A 15,013-nucleotide genomic window follows, 5' to 3' on the forward strand; every position below is an offset into this window, starting at 1 on the left:
TGGTTAGGATGCCTGTGTCCCCTCTCAGAGTACTGGGTTCATTTTCTGACTCCAGCTGTCCGTTCCAGCTTCTTGCTAGTGCACACCCTGGGAGGCAGCAGGTGATGGCTTGGGTACTAGGGTGCCTGTCATTCATGTGTGAGCCCTGGATTGACTTCCTGGCTCCTGGCTTCAGCCTGGTCCAGCACTGGCTGCTGCAGGCATTTGGGGAATGAACCAATGAATGAAAGCTCTGTCTGTCTCTCAAATAAATGCATTTTACAAACTAGACAAAGGTAGCTGGGAAACATTGATGCTGGACTGATAGTCTCCAGCCCACATCTCCAGGGAGAAGTTCCAGAAGCAGGGAATATAGGGAAATTGAAGAATTAGAAACTGAGACTTTTACAGAAATTGAAGAAAGAGGTACTTGGATTAAAAGCACACAGAGCATGGAGCAAGGTAAATGAAATCAATGCCTCCTGAATACAAAAGTGAAATTGAACAATTCTAAGATGAAAAGATACATTATTAAAAGCATGAGAGAGAAAACAGAGTACTCACACAGCGGCAGTGCCTCAGTGAACAACAACCAAACCAGATGTCAGAAGATAACAGAATGGTGTTGCTGTGGTTTGCACTCGCTTTGTCCCCTAAGTATTCCTGTAGGAAGTTTGATCCCAATGGGGTGGTGTAAAGAGATGGTGGGTCCTGTATGAGGTTGTGGTTGGGTCACCAAGGGAGCTGCCCTTGGAAGAGATTAATGTCATTCTCATGAAACACTTGTTAGTTCCCTCGAGAGGGTTGTAATGAAGGAGCAAGCCTGGCTCTCTCTCAGGCCCTGGCTTCCTGTCTTATCATGTGATCCCTCCTTCTCAGACACTCCCACTGTTATGACAACATGTACCAGAGGCCCTCACCAGAGCTGATCAGAAGCAGAACCATGACCTTGAACCTCCAGAACTGTGAGCTAAATAAATCTCTTTTCTTTGTAAGGTATCTAGCCTCAGATGTTTTACTATAGCAATGAAAAGCAGACTAATACAAGTATATTCAACAGTTGAAGGTTAGGTAACAGCAAAATGAAGACACAATCAGAATTACGACATGAGCTCACTGACACTTACTTGAAATGGTTCTCAAGGATAAACTTCAGGTAAGGGGGAAAAACAGACCTAGAGGAAAGGCACAAGACATGGAAAACAGCTGTTCACAGAGGTTGATAAACTATTGCAGACACTACAGATAAATAGTAATGGTTGCTGGTCTATATGCTTAACAACATGAATTTGGAATTCTAGGCAAAAGTAAGAAATTGAGGGATACTCAATGAGCACTTAAAGACTCCTAAGGTATTTGTCTTGCCAAGGAGGGTAGTAAGATATGAAATAGGTTTAGACTTTGTTAGACGAATTCACAGTTGAGTATGTTTCTTACTACAAGCTGAAAAAAAGGAGGTAACTTCAAATACATTGATAATCAGTAAGTTCATTTATTCCTTGCTGTTCTCTGCGTGCCTCTTGGCTTATTGCACTTGTGAGCACTTCTCATGGATGTTAGCAGGAGCGGTGCAGGGAGCACCTTCTTTGTTCCCGATTTTCGTGGGAAAGCCATGGTTTCTTCCATCATGTGTGGGGTTGGCTATGTTTTCTGTATAGAGGTTCTTCACAAGTTGAGGAAACTCTTGCTATTCTTAGTCTACTGTGAGTTTTTCTCAAGAATGGGGGTTGAATTTTGTCCAATGTTTTTTCTGCATCTCATAAAATTGTGAGATTTCTTTTTCTCTAAACTGTTAATGTGGTGGGTTACATGGACTGGTTTTTGAATATGGAAACATCTATGAATACCTGGGATAAATCTCACCTCTTATGCCTTGTTGGATCCAACTTGCTCATATTTTATTGAGTATTTTTATTGGTCTGGAGTTTCTCTTTCTGTGATTTAGATATTAGGAAAATGCTGGCCTCATAAAATGACTTACAAAGTACTTCTCTACTTCTGTTTTGTGGAACAGGCTGATGTCACTTTTCCTTAAACATTTGGTGGAATTTATCAGTAAAACCATCTAGTTCAAGTGTATTTTGGGGGATGGTTACTAATTATGATTGAATTTATTTCATAGACCTAGGAATAGTCAGCTTATTTATTTCCATTTTTTGAGTTTTGGTAGTTAATTTCTTTCAAGGAATTGATCTATTTAATCTAAATTAAATTTATGGCCACTGAGTTGTTTGTAGTATTCCCTTATTATTGCTTTAATATCCATGGAATTAGTAGTAGTGGTACTCCTTTTATTTTTAATATTGTTACTTTATGTCTTCTTTCTTTTTATCTTGGATAGCCTCCCTAATAATTTATCAATTTTATCAATCCTTTCAAAGAAACAGCTCTTGGTTTTGTTCATTTTTCATATATGAGTTTTCCTGCTTTGGTTTTACCCCTAGTTTTATTATTTTTCTTATTCGGCTTGCCTTAGCTTAAATATCTCTGCTTTCTGTAGTTTAGTAAGGTGGAAGCTTAGGTGGTTGACTTCAGAACTCTCTTCTTTTCTGATGTAGACCATTGATGCCATGGGTTCTTTTCTAAATTCTGCTTTAGTTACCTTTTCTACATTTTATTAAGTTGTATTTCCATTATTCTAATAAATATCTTATAAAATTCTCAATTTCTTTGACAACTGTGTTATCTCAAAGTGTATTGTTTAATTTCCAAATATCTGGGGGATTATCTAGCTATCTTTCTTTTATTATTTACTAGTTTCATTCCGCTGTGATCTGAGGATGGCCCAGAGCATGCCTGTCGTGGTGCGTGTCCATGTGAGCTTGAGCAGAGTGTATATTCTGTTGTAATTGGGTGGAGTGTTTCATAGACGTAAACTAGACTAAGTTGATAGTACTGCTCAGGTTATCTTCCCTTACTGCTTTCTGCTGGTTCCATCTATCAGTTAGTGACAAAGAATGTTGAAGGATCCAACTATAAGAGTAGATATACCCGGGGGCTGGTGCTGTGGCATAGCAGGTAAAACCGCCGTCTGCAGTGCCGGCATCCCATGGGCCGCTGGTTCAAGTCCCGAGTGCTCCACTTCTGATCCATCTCCCTGCTATGGCCTGGGAAAGCAGTGGAAGATGGCCAAAGTCTCCCTGCACCTGCTGGGGAGACCTGGAGGAAGCTCCTGGCTCCTGGCTTCTGATCGGCGAAGCTCCGGCCATTATGGCAAACTGAACCAGCAGATGAAAGACTTCTCTCTCTCTGCCTCTCCTTCTCTCTCTGTGTAACTTTGACTTTCAAGTAAATAAATACATCTTAAGAAAAAAAAAGTAGACATACCCATTTCTTCCAGTTTTATAAAATTCTGTCTCAATACTTTGCTGTTAGACACATACTCATTTAATTTTCATTCTTTTATAATTCTGTAATGACCCTCTTTATCTCTGAAAATATAGCCATTCCACCTTTCTTATGGTTAGTGTTATTGTGGTGTATCTTTCTCCATTCTTTACTTTCAATTTGTGTCTTTATGTGTAAAGTGGGTTTCTTTTTCTTTTTTTCCCCAGAGAAACCTTTTATTGAATGACTACAAATTTTGTAAGTACAACGTTAGGAGTATAGTGATTCTTCCCACTATACCAGCCCTCCCACTCCTACTCCCACCCACCTCCTCCTCCTCTCCCATTCCCAGCTCTGTTCTCCATTAAGAAAAAAAAAAAAAAAACTGTTCCTCAACAGTCAGGACAAGGGCTGTTCAAGTCATTGCTTCTCAAGGTGTCAATTTCACTTATATAGATTGCCTTTTAGGTGCTCTATTAGTTGTCACAGATCAGGGAGAACATATGGTATTTGTTCCTTTGGGACTGGCTTATTTCACTAAATATGATGTTTTTCAGATTCATCCATTTTGTTGCAAATGACCTGATTTCATTTTTAACCACTGTATAGTATTCCATAGAGTTCATATCCCATAATTTATCCAGTCTTCAGTTGACACGCATTTAGGTTGATTTCATGTCATAGCTGTTGTGAATTGAGCTGGAATAAACATGAAGGTGCAGGTAACTCTTTTTTTGCTGATTTCATTTCCTTTGGGTAAATTCCTAGGAGTGGGATGGCTGGGTCATATAGTAGGTCTATATTCAGATTTCTTAGGTATCTCCAAAATGACTTTCATAGTGGTTTTACCAGTTTGCATTCCCACCAACAGTGCATTAGTGCACCTTTTCCCCTGCATCCTCATCAGCATTTGTTGTTCGCTGATTTCCGTGTGAAAGCATTCTAACTGGGGTGAGGCGAAACCTCATTGTGGTTTTGATTTGCATTTCCCTGATGACTAGTGATCCTGAACATTTTTTCATGTGTCTGTCAGCCATTTAGATTTCCTCTTTTGAAAAATGTCTGTTTAAGTCCTTTGCCTATTTCTTCACCGGGTTGTTTCTTTTGTTGTTGTTGAGTTTCTTGATCTCTTTCTGTATTCTGGTTATTAATTCTTTATCAGTTGCATTGTTAGCAAATAATTTCCCCATTCTGTTGGTCACCTTTTCACTTCCCTGAGTGTTTCTTTTGAAGTACATAGCTTCTCAATTTGATGTAATCCTATTTTTTAATTTTGCCTTTGATTGTCTGAGTCTCTGGGGTCTTTTCCAAGAACTCTTTGCCTGTGTCAAAGTCTTGTGAGGTTTCCCCATTGTTATTTAATATTTTGATGGTATCAGGTCATAGATTTAGGTCTTTAATCTGTTTTGAATGGATTTTTTGTGTAAGGTGTAAGTAGGGGTCCTGCTTCATACTTCTGCATGTGGAAATCCAGTTTTCCCAGCAACATTTCTTGAAAAGACTGTCCTTGCTCCAGGGCTTGGTTTTAGCTCCTTGGTCAAATATAAGTTGGCTGTAGATGTTTGGGTTGATTTCTGGTGTTTCTATTCTGTTCCATTGGTCTATCCCTCTGTTTTTGTGCCAGTACCAGGCTGTTTTGGTTATAACTACCTTGTAGTATGTCTTGGAATCTGGTATTGTGATGCCTCCAGCTTTTTGTTGTTGTTGTTGTATAAGATTGATTTAGCTATTGGAGGTCTCTTGTGTTTCCATATGAATTTCAGCGTCATTTTTTCTAGATCTAAGAATGTCTTCGGTATTTTGATTGGTATCACATTGAGTTTGTAAATTGCTTTTGGAAGAATGAACATTTGATGATTTTTTTAAGATTTATTTTATTTATTTGAAAGACAGAGTTACAGAGAGAGGCAGAGACACAGAGAGAGAGGTCTTCCATTTGCTGATTCACTCCCTAGATGGCTGCAATGGCCGGAGCTGCGCTGATCCGAAGCCAGGAGCCAGGAGCTTCTTCTGGGTCTCCCACTTGGGTGCAGGGGCCCAAGCACTTGGGCCATCTTCTACTGCTTTCCCAGGCCATAGCAGAGAGCTGTATCAGAAGAGAAGCAGCTGGGACTAGAACCGGCGCCCATATGGCATGCCAGTGCTTCAGTTCAGGGCTTTAACCTGCTGTGCCACAGCACCAGCCCCATTTGATGATATTGATTCTTCCAATCCATGAGCATGGAAGATTTTTTCATTTTTTGTTTATTCTTCTATTTCTTTATTTAATGTTTTGTAATTATCATTGTAGAGGTCTTTGACATCCTTGGTTAAATTTATTCCAAGATATTTGATTTTTTTTTTTTGTAGCTATTGTGAATGGGATTGATCTTAGAAGTTCTTTCTCAGCCATGGTATTGTCTGTGTATACATAAAGGCTGTTGATTTTTGTGTATTGATTTTATTCCTGCTACTTTGCCAAACTCTTCTATGAGTTCCAGTAGTCACTTGGTGGAGTCTTTTGGATCCCCTATAAATAGAATCATGTCTTGTGCAAATAGGAATAATTCGACTCCCTCTTTCCCAGTTTGTATCCCTTTGATTTCTTTTTCTTGTCTGATGGCTCTGGCTAAAACTTCAAGGACTATATTGAACAGAAATGGTGAGAGTGGACATCCTTGTCTGTTTCCAGATCTCAGTGGAAATGCTTCCAACTTTTCCCTGTTCAATAGGATGCTGGCTGTGGGTTTGTCATAAATTTCCTTGATTGTGTTGAAGAATGTTCCTTCTATACCCAGTTTGCTTAGAGTTTTCATCATGAAATGTTGTTTTATTTTATCAAAAGCTTTCTCTGCATCTATTAAAATAATCATATGGTTTTTGTTCTTTAGTTTGCTAATGTAATATATCACGAATGTTGAACCATCCTTGCATACCAGGGATAAATCCCACTTGGGCTGGGGGAATGATCTTTCTGTTGCATTGTTGGATTTGATTGGCCAGAATTTTGTTGAGGATTTTTGCATCCTTTTTTTTTTTGAAAAGATTTATTTATTTATTTGAAAGACAGAGTTACAGAGAGCCAGAGTCAGAGAAAGAGAGAGAGAGAGAGAGAAAGTCTTCCATCTGCTGGTTCACTCCCCAAATGGCCACAACAGCTGGAGCTGAGCCGATCTGAAGCCAAGAGCCAGGAGCTAGGAGCTTCTTTCAGGTCTTCAATGCGGGTGCAGGGGCCTAAAGACTTGGGCCATCATCTACTGCTTTCCTAGGCCATAGCAGAGAGCTGGATCAGAAGTGGAGCAGCCAGGTCTCGAACTGGTGCCCATATGGGATGCCGATGCTGCAGGCGGCAGCTTTACCTGCTACACCACAGCACCAGCCCCTTACTGTGGCTTTTTGAATCTATCATTTTTATTTTGAGATGTGATCTGGACATTAGAATTACCTGAAGTGCATATTAACATTCAGATTCCTGGATGTTGCTCCAGACTTGATGGGAATAGACTCATTTGGATGGTACTTTTAGAGGAGTCACAGAGGATCCTGGTGCACATTGCAAAAACCATTTTCTGTATTCTTTCCAATTTTTCTACTTGACCTGTGAAGAGATGATGAGTGAGTATGCATCTCCTACTGTTACTGTGCTCCTCTGTCTCCCTGTGTTTTCTTCATTTTTCTCTTTATAAATTTCTGTAATATATTGTCTGGGACATGGAGATTCATGAAGACTGTCGTGTTGTATCATACCTTTTATCATTATACAGAGTGACCCTGGTCATTTAATACCTTTTGCCTCAAACTAAATCTTTCCTGATGTTATTTCTACAGCCATGCTTCTTCTGGGGGTGTTGGCTGTCTTCTGTGATGCTGCATGTTCTATACCATTTTGTCTTTGTCATTTGCCAGTTTTTGTTTGTGCGGCTCTCCTATGGGTTTTGATTCAATCTGAAAAGCGATTTTTCCTTTTGATAGAGCAGTGTATCTCTTATTTGATGTGGCACATATATTTGCGTCTAACTCTTCATTTCATTTTTCTTTGTATTTTTTATGTTGCTGTTTCTTTTTACTAAATTTTCTTTTCTTGTTAGCTTCTTTGTTTCAGCTTGTCAATACTTTGCTTTTGATGATTTGGAAAATTTATTGTCCATTTCATATTTTGTAGGATTAGCCTTACAGCTTTTAATAATTTAATTATGCCTCTATTGCTTTTCATATAACTTTAGTGAGATCTACGGATTTCCCACAATGAGACAAACTCTTCCCCCGGGTCACGGTTTTTGTGAGAATATTGTAGGTTGTCAAGCGCTGACTTTCCTGTACTTAGTGAACATCCCCCAGCGAAGCTCTCTCCCCAAGCTCACCGTGGCCATCCTCTCTTCTACTTAACTTCACCACTGAGGGCCTGGATATGCATCATCAACTTAATGTATAAGTGACGGACACTGGTATTGTGCCAAGGCTGGTAAAACCTCAGCCTGCGATGGGTGCCGGTTCAAGTCCCTGCTGGGCTGTTGCAGCCATTTGGGGAGTGAACCAGTGGGTGGAAGACTTTTCTCTCTCCTTCTGTCCCTCTCTCTCTTTTTGTAATTCTGCCTTTCAAATAAATCTCCCCCTTTTTTTTTATTTTACAGATGGAGTTAGACAGTGAGAGAGAGAGACAGAAAGAAAGGTCTTCCTTCCATTGGTTCACCCCCCAAATGGCCGCTACAGCTGGCGCGCTGTGCTGATCCGGAGCCAGGAGCCAGGAGCCAGGAGCCAGGTGCTTCCTCCTGGTCTCCCATGAGGGTGCAGGGGCCCAAGCACTTGGGCCATCCTCCACTGCCTTCCCAGGCCACAGCAGAGAGCTGGACTGGCCCATATAGGATGCCGGCACCACAGGCGGAGGATTAACCAAGTGAGCCACGGTGCCGGCCCCTTCAAATAAATCTTAAAAAAAAGATTAAGTAGTGGTCCTAGCCTCAAAAATGCCTTCCTTTCACACCATTTCACATTTCAATAAAAAGAGCATTCTCCATCTACTTGCTTCAATTTCCCCTCTGCTCTGACCCAACACATTTCAGTGCATCAAATCCTTCATTTCTTCTCCCCAAAACACTTGATTCACTTCTCACACTGATCAGGCTTGACCCCAGCATCTCTCACCAGCACAGGCAGGAGCCTTCCAACTACCTTTGCTCCCTCTACTGCCCACGAGCAATCTCACCACCCACAGCCATTCGTCCTAAACAGGGGCATGGGGTCACAGTCCCGCTGCAAGTGTCTCATGAGCTCCATCTCTTCCTTGCAGCACATCAAGGGTGGCCCTGCTGTGTCTACATGGTCGCCAGGACATGTCATCCGTCAAACTTCTCAGTGCTTCCCACCTGGGCCTTTGCACCTGCTCCAGCACACAGAGGGCTGCCTCTCCTCTTCCTTCACATGGAGCCCAAGCACCCCTCCCTGGAGGGACCTTTCTTGGCTCCCCGATCTGGAGCAACCTCCCCCATCCACTCTTCCCATCACATCTCTTTTCCTACTGACTTTTTTTTTTTTTTTCTAATGTGTATTTGAAAGGCAGAGTTACAGAGACAGAAGGAGAGGCAGAGAGAGAGAGAGGTCTTCCATCTGCTGGTTCACTCCCCAAATGACTGCAATGGCTGGAGCTGGGCCAAATGGAAGCCAGGAGCTTCTTTCATCCTCCCATGCAGGTGCAGGGGCACAAGCACTTGGGCCATCTTCTACTGCTTTCCCAGGCCATAGCAGAGAGCTGGGTTGGAAGTGGAGCATCTGGGACTTGAACCAGCGCCCATATGGGATGCCGGCACTGCAGGCGGGGCTTTACCCACCACGCCACAGCGCCAGCCCCATCTCCTACTGTCTTTATAACAATGATCACTAACTCCAGAGCTTACTTATCTTGCCTTTCGCTCTTGCTAGAGGCATGCTCCATGGAGACAGGTTTATGGCTGTCTATCCCAAGCTAGAAATAGTGCCAGGTTCAGAGAGTGTGTTCAAAAAAACAGTGAAACCTTGAAATGCCTTTTTGATTTATCAGATGTGGGCTGTGTGTAACAAGTCCCTACATGGAAGTAGAAAAATATGCTCCCTTTACACTGTCTCCATCTCCTACTCATGATTGCCTTACAGTTGCATTCTCACCTCTTGTTTTCTGGTTGTTTACACTACTTCCTTTCATTTGGTAATCACAATTTTCATGCTCCACGATGCCAATTTATTAACTTGATTTTTGAAAATTCTATGCGCTTGTATGTGTGGTGTACAACATGAGGTTTTGAAATACATATACATTGTGGAAGGACTCAAGCTAATTGATTATGCATAACCTCACATACTTGTCATTTTTACTGGTGAGAACACTTAAAATCTACTTTTTAGGTAATTTTCAAATATACAGTATAGGCCGGGGCCGCGGCTCACTAGGCTAATCCTCCACCTTGCAGCGCCGGCACACTGGGTTCTAGTCCCGGTCGGGGCGCTGGATTCTGTCCCAGTTGCCCCTCTTCCAGACCAGCTCTCTGCTGTGGCCAGGGAGTGCAGTGGAGGATGGTCCAAGTGCTTGGGCCCTGCACCCCATGGGAGACCAGGAGAAGCACCTGTCTCCTGCCATCGGATCAGCACGGTGCGCCGGCCGCAGGGCGCCAGCCGCGGCAGCCATTGGAGGGTGAACCAGTGGCAAAAGGAAGACCTTTCTCTCTGTCTCTCTCTCTCTCACTGTCCACTCTGCCTGTCAAAAAAAAAAAAAAAAAAGACAAATATACAGTGTACTGCTATTACTGAGAATCACCAGAAGAGTTCTTGAATGTCTTCACTGTGTCTAGGTGAAATTTTGCATTTTTCACCCAGCAACTTCTCAACCTCCCCACCTCCCAGCCCTCTGGTTACCGTTTTGTCCTCTCTTTCTATGGTTATGACTTTTTCACGCTCCACACATAAGTGAGGTCATGTGGGATTTGTCTTTTTGTGCATCGTTTATTCCGTTTTGCACAAAGTCCTCTAGGCTCATCCATATTCTTGCAAATGACAGCATTATATTCCTTTTTAAGGCTGAATAGTAATCCCGTGTAAATATATACATTTTTTTTCTTTTTAGATTTATTTTATTTATTTGAAAGGCAGAATTACAGGGAGGGTTAGAGACAGAAAGATCCTCCCTGCACTGTTTCATTCCCCAGATGACCACAGAGGCTGTGGCTGGGCCAGGTCGAAGCCTGGGTGCAGACTGGCTGTTTAACAAATGCTTTCCAAGGGCACAGTCCCAGCAGCCTAAGGCCCTCTCACTGGGCCCCACACATGCCATCACTGCCCACTACTGCCATGCTAGACCAAGCCTCTAACACATGGACCTTCGGGGGAAATAGTCAAACTATAGCAACTTATGCCTTCGATTTCCTTCATCAATGTTTTATAGTTTTCAGTGTACAGATCTTTCACTTCCTTTGTTAAAGTTAGTCCCAAGTATATTCATTTTTTATAACTATTATAAATGGTATGGTTTTCTTGATTTCTTTTTCAAGTAGTTTGTTGTTAATGTGTAGAAATGTTGCTGGTTTTTGTGTTGATTTTGTATCCTACAACTAACAGAATTTATTAATTATAGAATTTTAAATTTTTTTCACTTTTATTTAATAAATATAAATTTCCAAAGTACAGCTTATGGATTACAATGGCTTCCCCCCCATCCCACCCACAACCCTCCCATCTCCTGCTCCCTCTCCCATTCCATTCACATCAAGATTCATTTTCAATTATCTTTATATACAGAAGATCAGTTTAGCATACATTAAGTAAAGATTTCAACAGTTTGCACCCACACAGAACATAAAGTGTAAAATACTGTTTCAGTACTAGTTATAGCATTAATTCACATTGAACAACACATTAAGGACAGAGATCCTACATGAGGAGTAAGTGCACAGTGACTCCTGTTGTTGACTTAACAAATTGACACTCTTGTTTATGGCATCAGTAATCTCCCTAGGCTCTTCTCATGAGTTGCCAAGGCTGTGGAAGCCTTTTGAGTTCGCAGACATCGATCTTATTAATTATAGAAGTTTTTGATGAAGTCTTTAAGGTTTTCTATTTCTATTGCATCTTCTTTGCAAATAGGTACCGTTTAGCTTCTTCCTTTTGTTTTTTGGTACTTTTTAAAAATTTCTTCCCGCCCAGTTGCTCTGGCAAGGACTTCCAGTACCATGTTGAATAGCTGTGGCCTGAGTGGGCAATCTTGTCTTGTTTCTGACCTTGCAGGAAGGAAGAACGCAGAGCTTTCCATGCTTGAGTGTGATGTTAGCTGTGGGCTTGCTGTGCAAGGCCTTTATTGTGTTGAGATATCTTCCTTCCATGCCTAGCTTGTTGACCATGGAATAATGATGAATGTTGCAGAATGCTTTTTCTGCGGCTATTGAGATAATCATGTGGCCTTGTACTTTGTTCTCTTACAGTGCTGTATCACATTCATTGGCTTGTGTTTGCTGAACTATCTTTGCCTATCACAATGAAGGATTCTTCCAATGCAATGTTGGATTTGATTTGCTAGTATTTTCTTGAGATATTTTGTTTTGTTTTTGCCATTTATATTGGCCTATAATTTCCTTTTCTTTTCTTAGAATGTCTTTTTCTGTCTTTGGTATCAGGGTAATGCTGATATTGTAAAAAGAGTTTGAATGTTTACCCTCCTCTTACTTACATTTCTTGGAAGTGTTTGACAAAGATTGATTTTAGCCCTTCTTGAGATGTTTGGTGGAACTCAGTAATGAATTTCTTGTACTTTTCTTTGGATAGGAGACTTTTTTTAACTGATTCAGCCTCCTTAGTCATTATTGGTCTGTTCATAGTTTCTTTATGATTCATTCTTGGTATGTTGTGTCTAGGCATTTGTCCATTTCTCCTAGGGTATCCAGTTTGTTGGCATATAATTGTTAATGGCCATCTCTTAGGATCGTTTGTGTTTCTGTGCTATCAGTTGTAATGTATGATGTTTCAAATATTATGTCATTTGTTTGAATCTTATTTCCTTTTTCTTAGTTTAACTAAAGGTTTACTGATTTTCTTTTCAGAGAACCAATTCTTGCTCTCTTTTCTTTTGTTTTACAAGTTTTTGTTTCAGTTTTTCTACACTGATTTTTAGTTTTTAAAATAATTATTTGAAAGGCAAAGTTACACAGAGAGAGAGAGAGAGAGAGAGAGCAAGCCAGAGACTCCTTCCACTGGTTCTCTCCTCAAATGACTGCAACTGCTGGGGCTAGGGCTGGGGCTGGGCCAGGCCAAAGCCAAGAGTCAGGAGCTTCTTCCGGGTCTCTCACATGGGTGCAGGAGCCCAAGCACCTGGGCCATCCTCCACTGCTTCCCCAAGCCATTGGCAGGGAGCTGGATCAGATGCACAGCAACCAGGATATGAACTGGCGCCTATATGGGGTGCTGGTATTGCTGAGCTATGACGCTGGCCCCTCCTACTATAATCTTTATTATTCTCTTCCTTCTCCTAACTCTGGACTTCATTCTTATTCTTCAAGTTCTTTGATGTACAACATTAGGTTATTTGGAATTTTTTTCTTCTTTATATAGGCATTTATTGCTTTAAGCTTACCTGTTAAAACTGCTTTTTGCTGTATCACATAAGTTTTTGTATGTTGTGTTTACATTTTCATCTCTACAGATATATTTTAAATTTCCCTTTTAATTTCTTTGACCGATTAGTGCTTGAGGAACATGTGGTTTATTTTCCATACATTTATGAATGTCTGAAGTTCCTCCTATTACTCATTTCTATTATTGTGGTCAGAAGAGATACTTGACATTATTTCAGTTTTCTTAACTTTGTTAGCACTTTTTTGTGGATTAACTTGCAATCACTCCTTGGAAGTATTCTGTTTTAGAAGAACACATATTCTGCTGCTCTTGGATGGCCTGTTCTGTAATGTCTATTAGGTGTGCTTGATCTAAAGTGTAGTTCAAGTCCAGTGTTTTGCTGTTGATTTTGTGCCTGGATAATCTATCCACTGTTGGAAGTGTGGCATTGATACCCTACTACTATTGTATTGCAATCTCTCTCTCTCCAAATCTATTAACATTTGCTTTATTTATTTATTTATTTTTTACAGGCAGAGTGGACAGTGAGAGAGAGAGAGAGACAGAGAGAAAGGTCTTCCTTTGCCGTTGGTTCACCCCTCAATGGCTGCTGCAGCTGGCGCACTGCGCTGATCCGAAGCCAGGAGCCAGGTGCTTCTCCTGGTCTCCCATGGGGTGCAGGGCCCAAGCACTTGGGCCATCCTCCACTGCGCTCCCTGGCCACAGCAGAGAGCTGGCCTGGAAGAGGGGCAACCGGGACAGAATCCGGCACCCCAACCGGGACTAGAACCCGGTGTGCTGGCGCCGCAGGCGGAGGATTAGCCTATTGAGCTGTGGCGCCGGCCTGCTTTATATATTTAGACACTCCAATAACATATACATACATACAAATGTTGCAATGGTTGTATCTTCTTGTTGAATCATTCCCTTCATCATTTTATAATGACTTTGTGTCTTATGCTTCGTGACTCTTAGTCTTACATTCAAGTGATTGCAATGCATGTTCCCACTACTTCTGAGACCTAAAGTCCCTACTGTTACTGATTTTCTGCCTCTGCACATTTCTTTCCTTTTATTCCATCTTACATTTCACATCTCATCGCCATCCTTTCATTATATTCCAGTTTGTTGCCTTCATAATATTTTTCATAGTTAACTATCTTGTCTGCAAAACAAAACAGTAAACTAAGAACAAATAACCATGATTAGTACAATCTAGGACAAGGTTGGATATTTTTTATTTTCAGAAACCCTCTCCTGGCTCACAAACTCTCTTGAAGTGGCTTGCACTCCTTGAGCAAAGGTGTTTTAGTGTCGTCCCAGCGAGCAAGGCTGACAGACAAGCTGGAAGGTGTCACTCAGGCTCCTGGTGCAGAATAATGAACACTTGATGGATTCAATGGAGCTCTTCCTCTTGGTCGATGCAGAGTGATGATAGATCAATTTCAGTTTTGCTGATGAGAAAATTAGTGATTGGCCTGCAGTTAAATGATGAAGATGATGATGTGAATAATTGATTTCGCTGCTAGAGTCACGTGACGGTGACAAAGGATGTCCAGGCAGTCGCAGCTCCTGCTTCGTGTGTGGATGAAAGCAAATCCTCTGGGGACGTAGGTTGTCAGTTCGCAGAACAGAGGAGGAAACAGGTCTCTAAGGTTGTCTCTTTCATACCCTTGCAGATTTCATAACCTTAGGATGTAGCCCCACACTGAGTTTAAAAATAATGCTTTCCTGAAACAAACCATTGATCATGTTTCTTGTCAAGGGGTAAATAATTTTTCCATGATAGTTGCACAATAATTTTTGTGTCCTTACATGAGACAATGGCATGACCACATGCAAGCTGGTACTATATATAAAGTTCATTACTTTTTCTGAATTAAAATAAACTTTTTTGCTTGACACTTTGTATATAATTGACAATTCGAGGATATTTTCTACTTTCACATCCATTAGATGTATTGTTCTTTTATAACAGTATGATGCTCATTTTTTGCCTTTAAATTTTCTTTCCTGAATGCAAAGAGAATCTGTACTCATTGCACAATGTGCACAGTAGGTCTGTTTGTTAACTGTGACTGACTGCCGCTATCATTTGGGTGTCATGTCTGTTAGGCTTTTTTCCCTTATGCATTTTTGCATCAGTATGCTATTGCCGTGG

The 15,013-nt window shown here is 41.1% G+C and overlaps 1 long non-coding RNA gene across 10 annotated transcripts in view; it reads left to right on the top strand.

Annotated features, from left to right (window-relative positions):
• Positions 1-15,013, top strand: part of LOC149128665 (uncharacterized) — a 268,169-nt gene that overhangs the window by 13,865 nt on the left and 239,291 nt on the right. The window contains exon 2 of one of the 10 annotated variants that reach the window (XR_016223063.1): positions 14,100-14,644. The exons of 8 other annotated variants lie outside the window; for them this stretch is intronic. This is a non-coding gene — a long non-coding RNA (uncharacterized LOC149128665). Of the gene's footprint in view, positions 1-858; positions 979-14,099; positions 14,645-15,013 lie in introns of those variants that run through there. One more of the 10 variants, XR_016223064.1, reaches the window with a different exon arrangement.

Source organism: Oryctolagus cuniculus, chromosome 1 (assembly GCF_051225735.1).
Source record: "Oryctolagus cuniculus isolate XC-2025 breed Fujian yellow rabbit chromosome 1, ASM5122573v1, whole genome shotgun sequence".
Lineage (NCBI taxonomy): Eukaryota > Metazoa > Chordata > Mammalia > Lagomorpha > Leporidae > Oryctolagus > Oryctolagus cuniculus.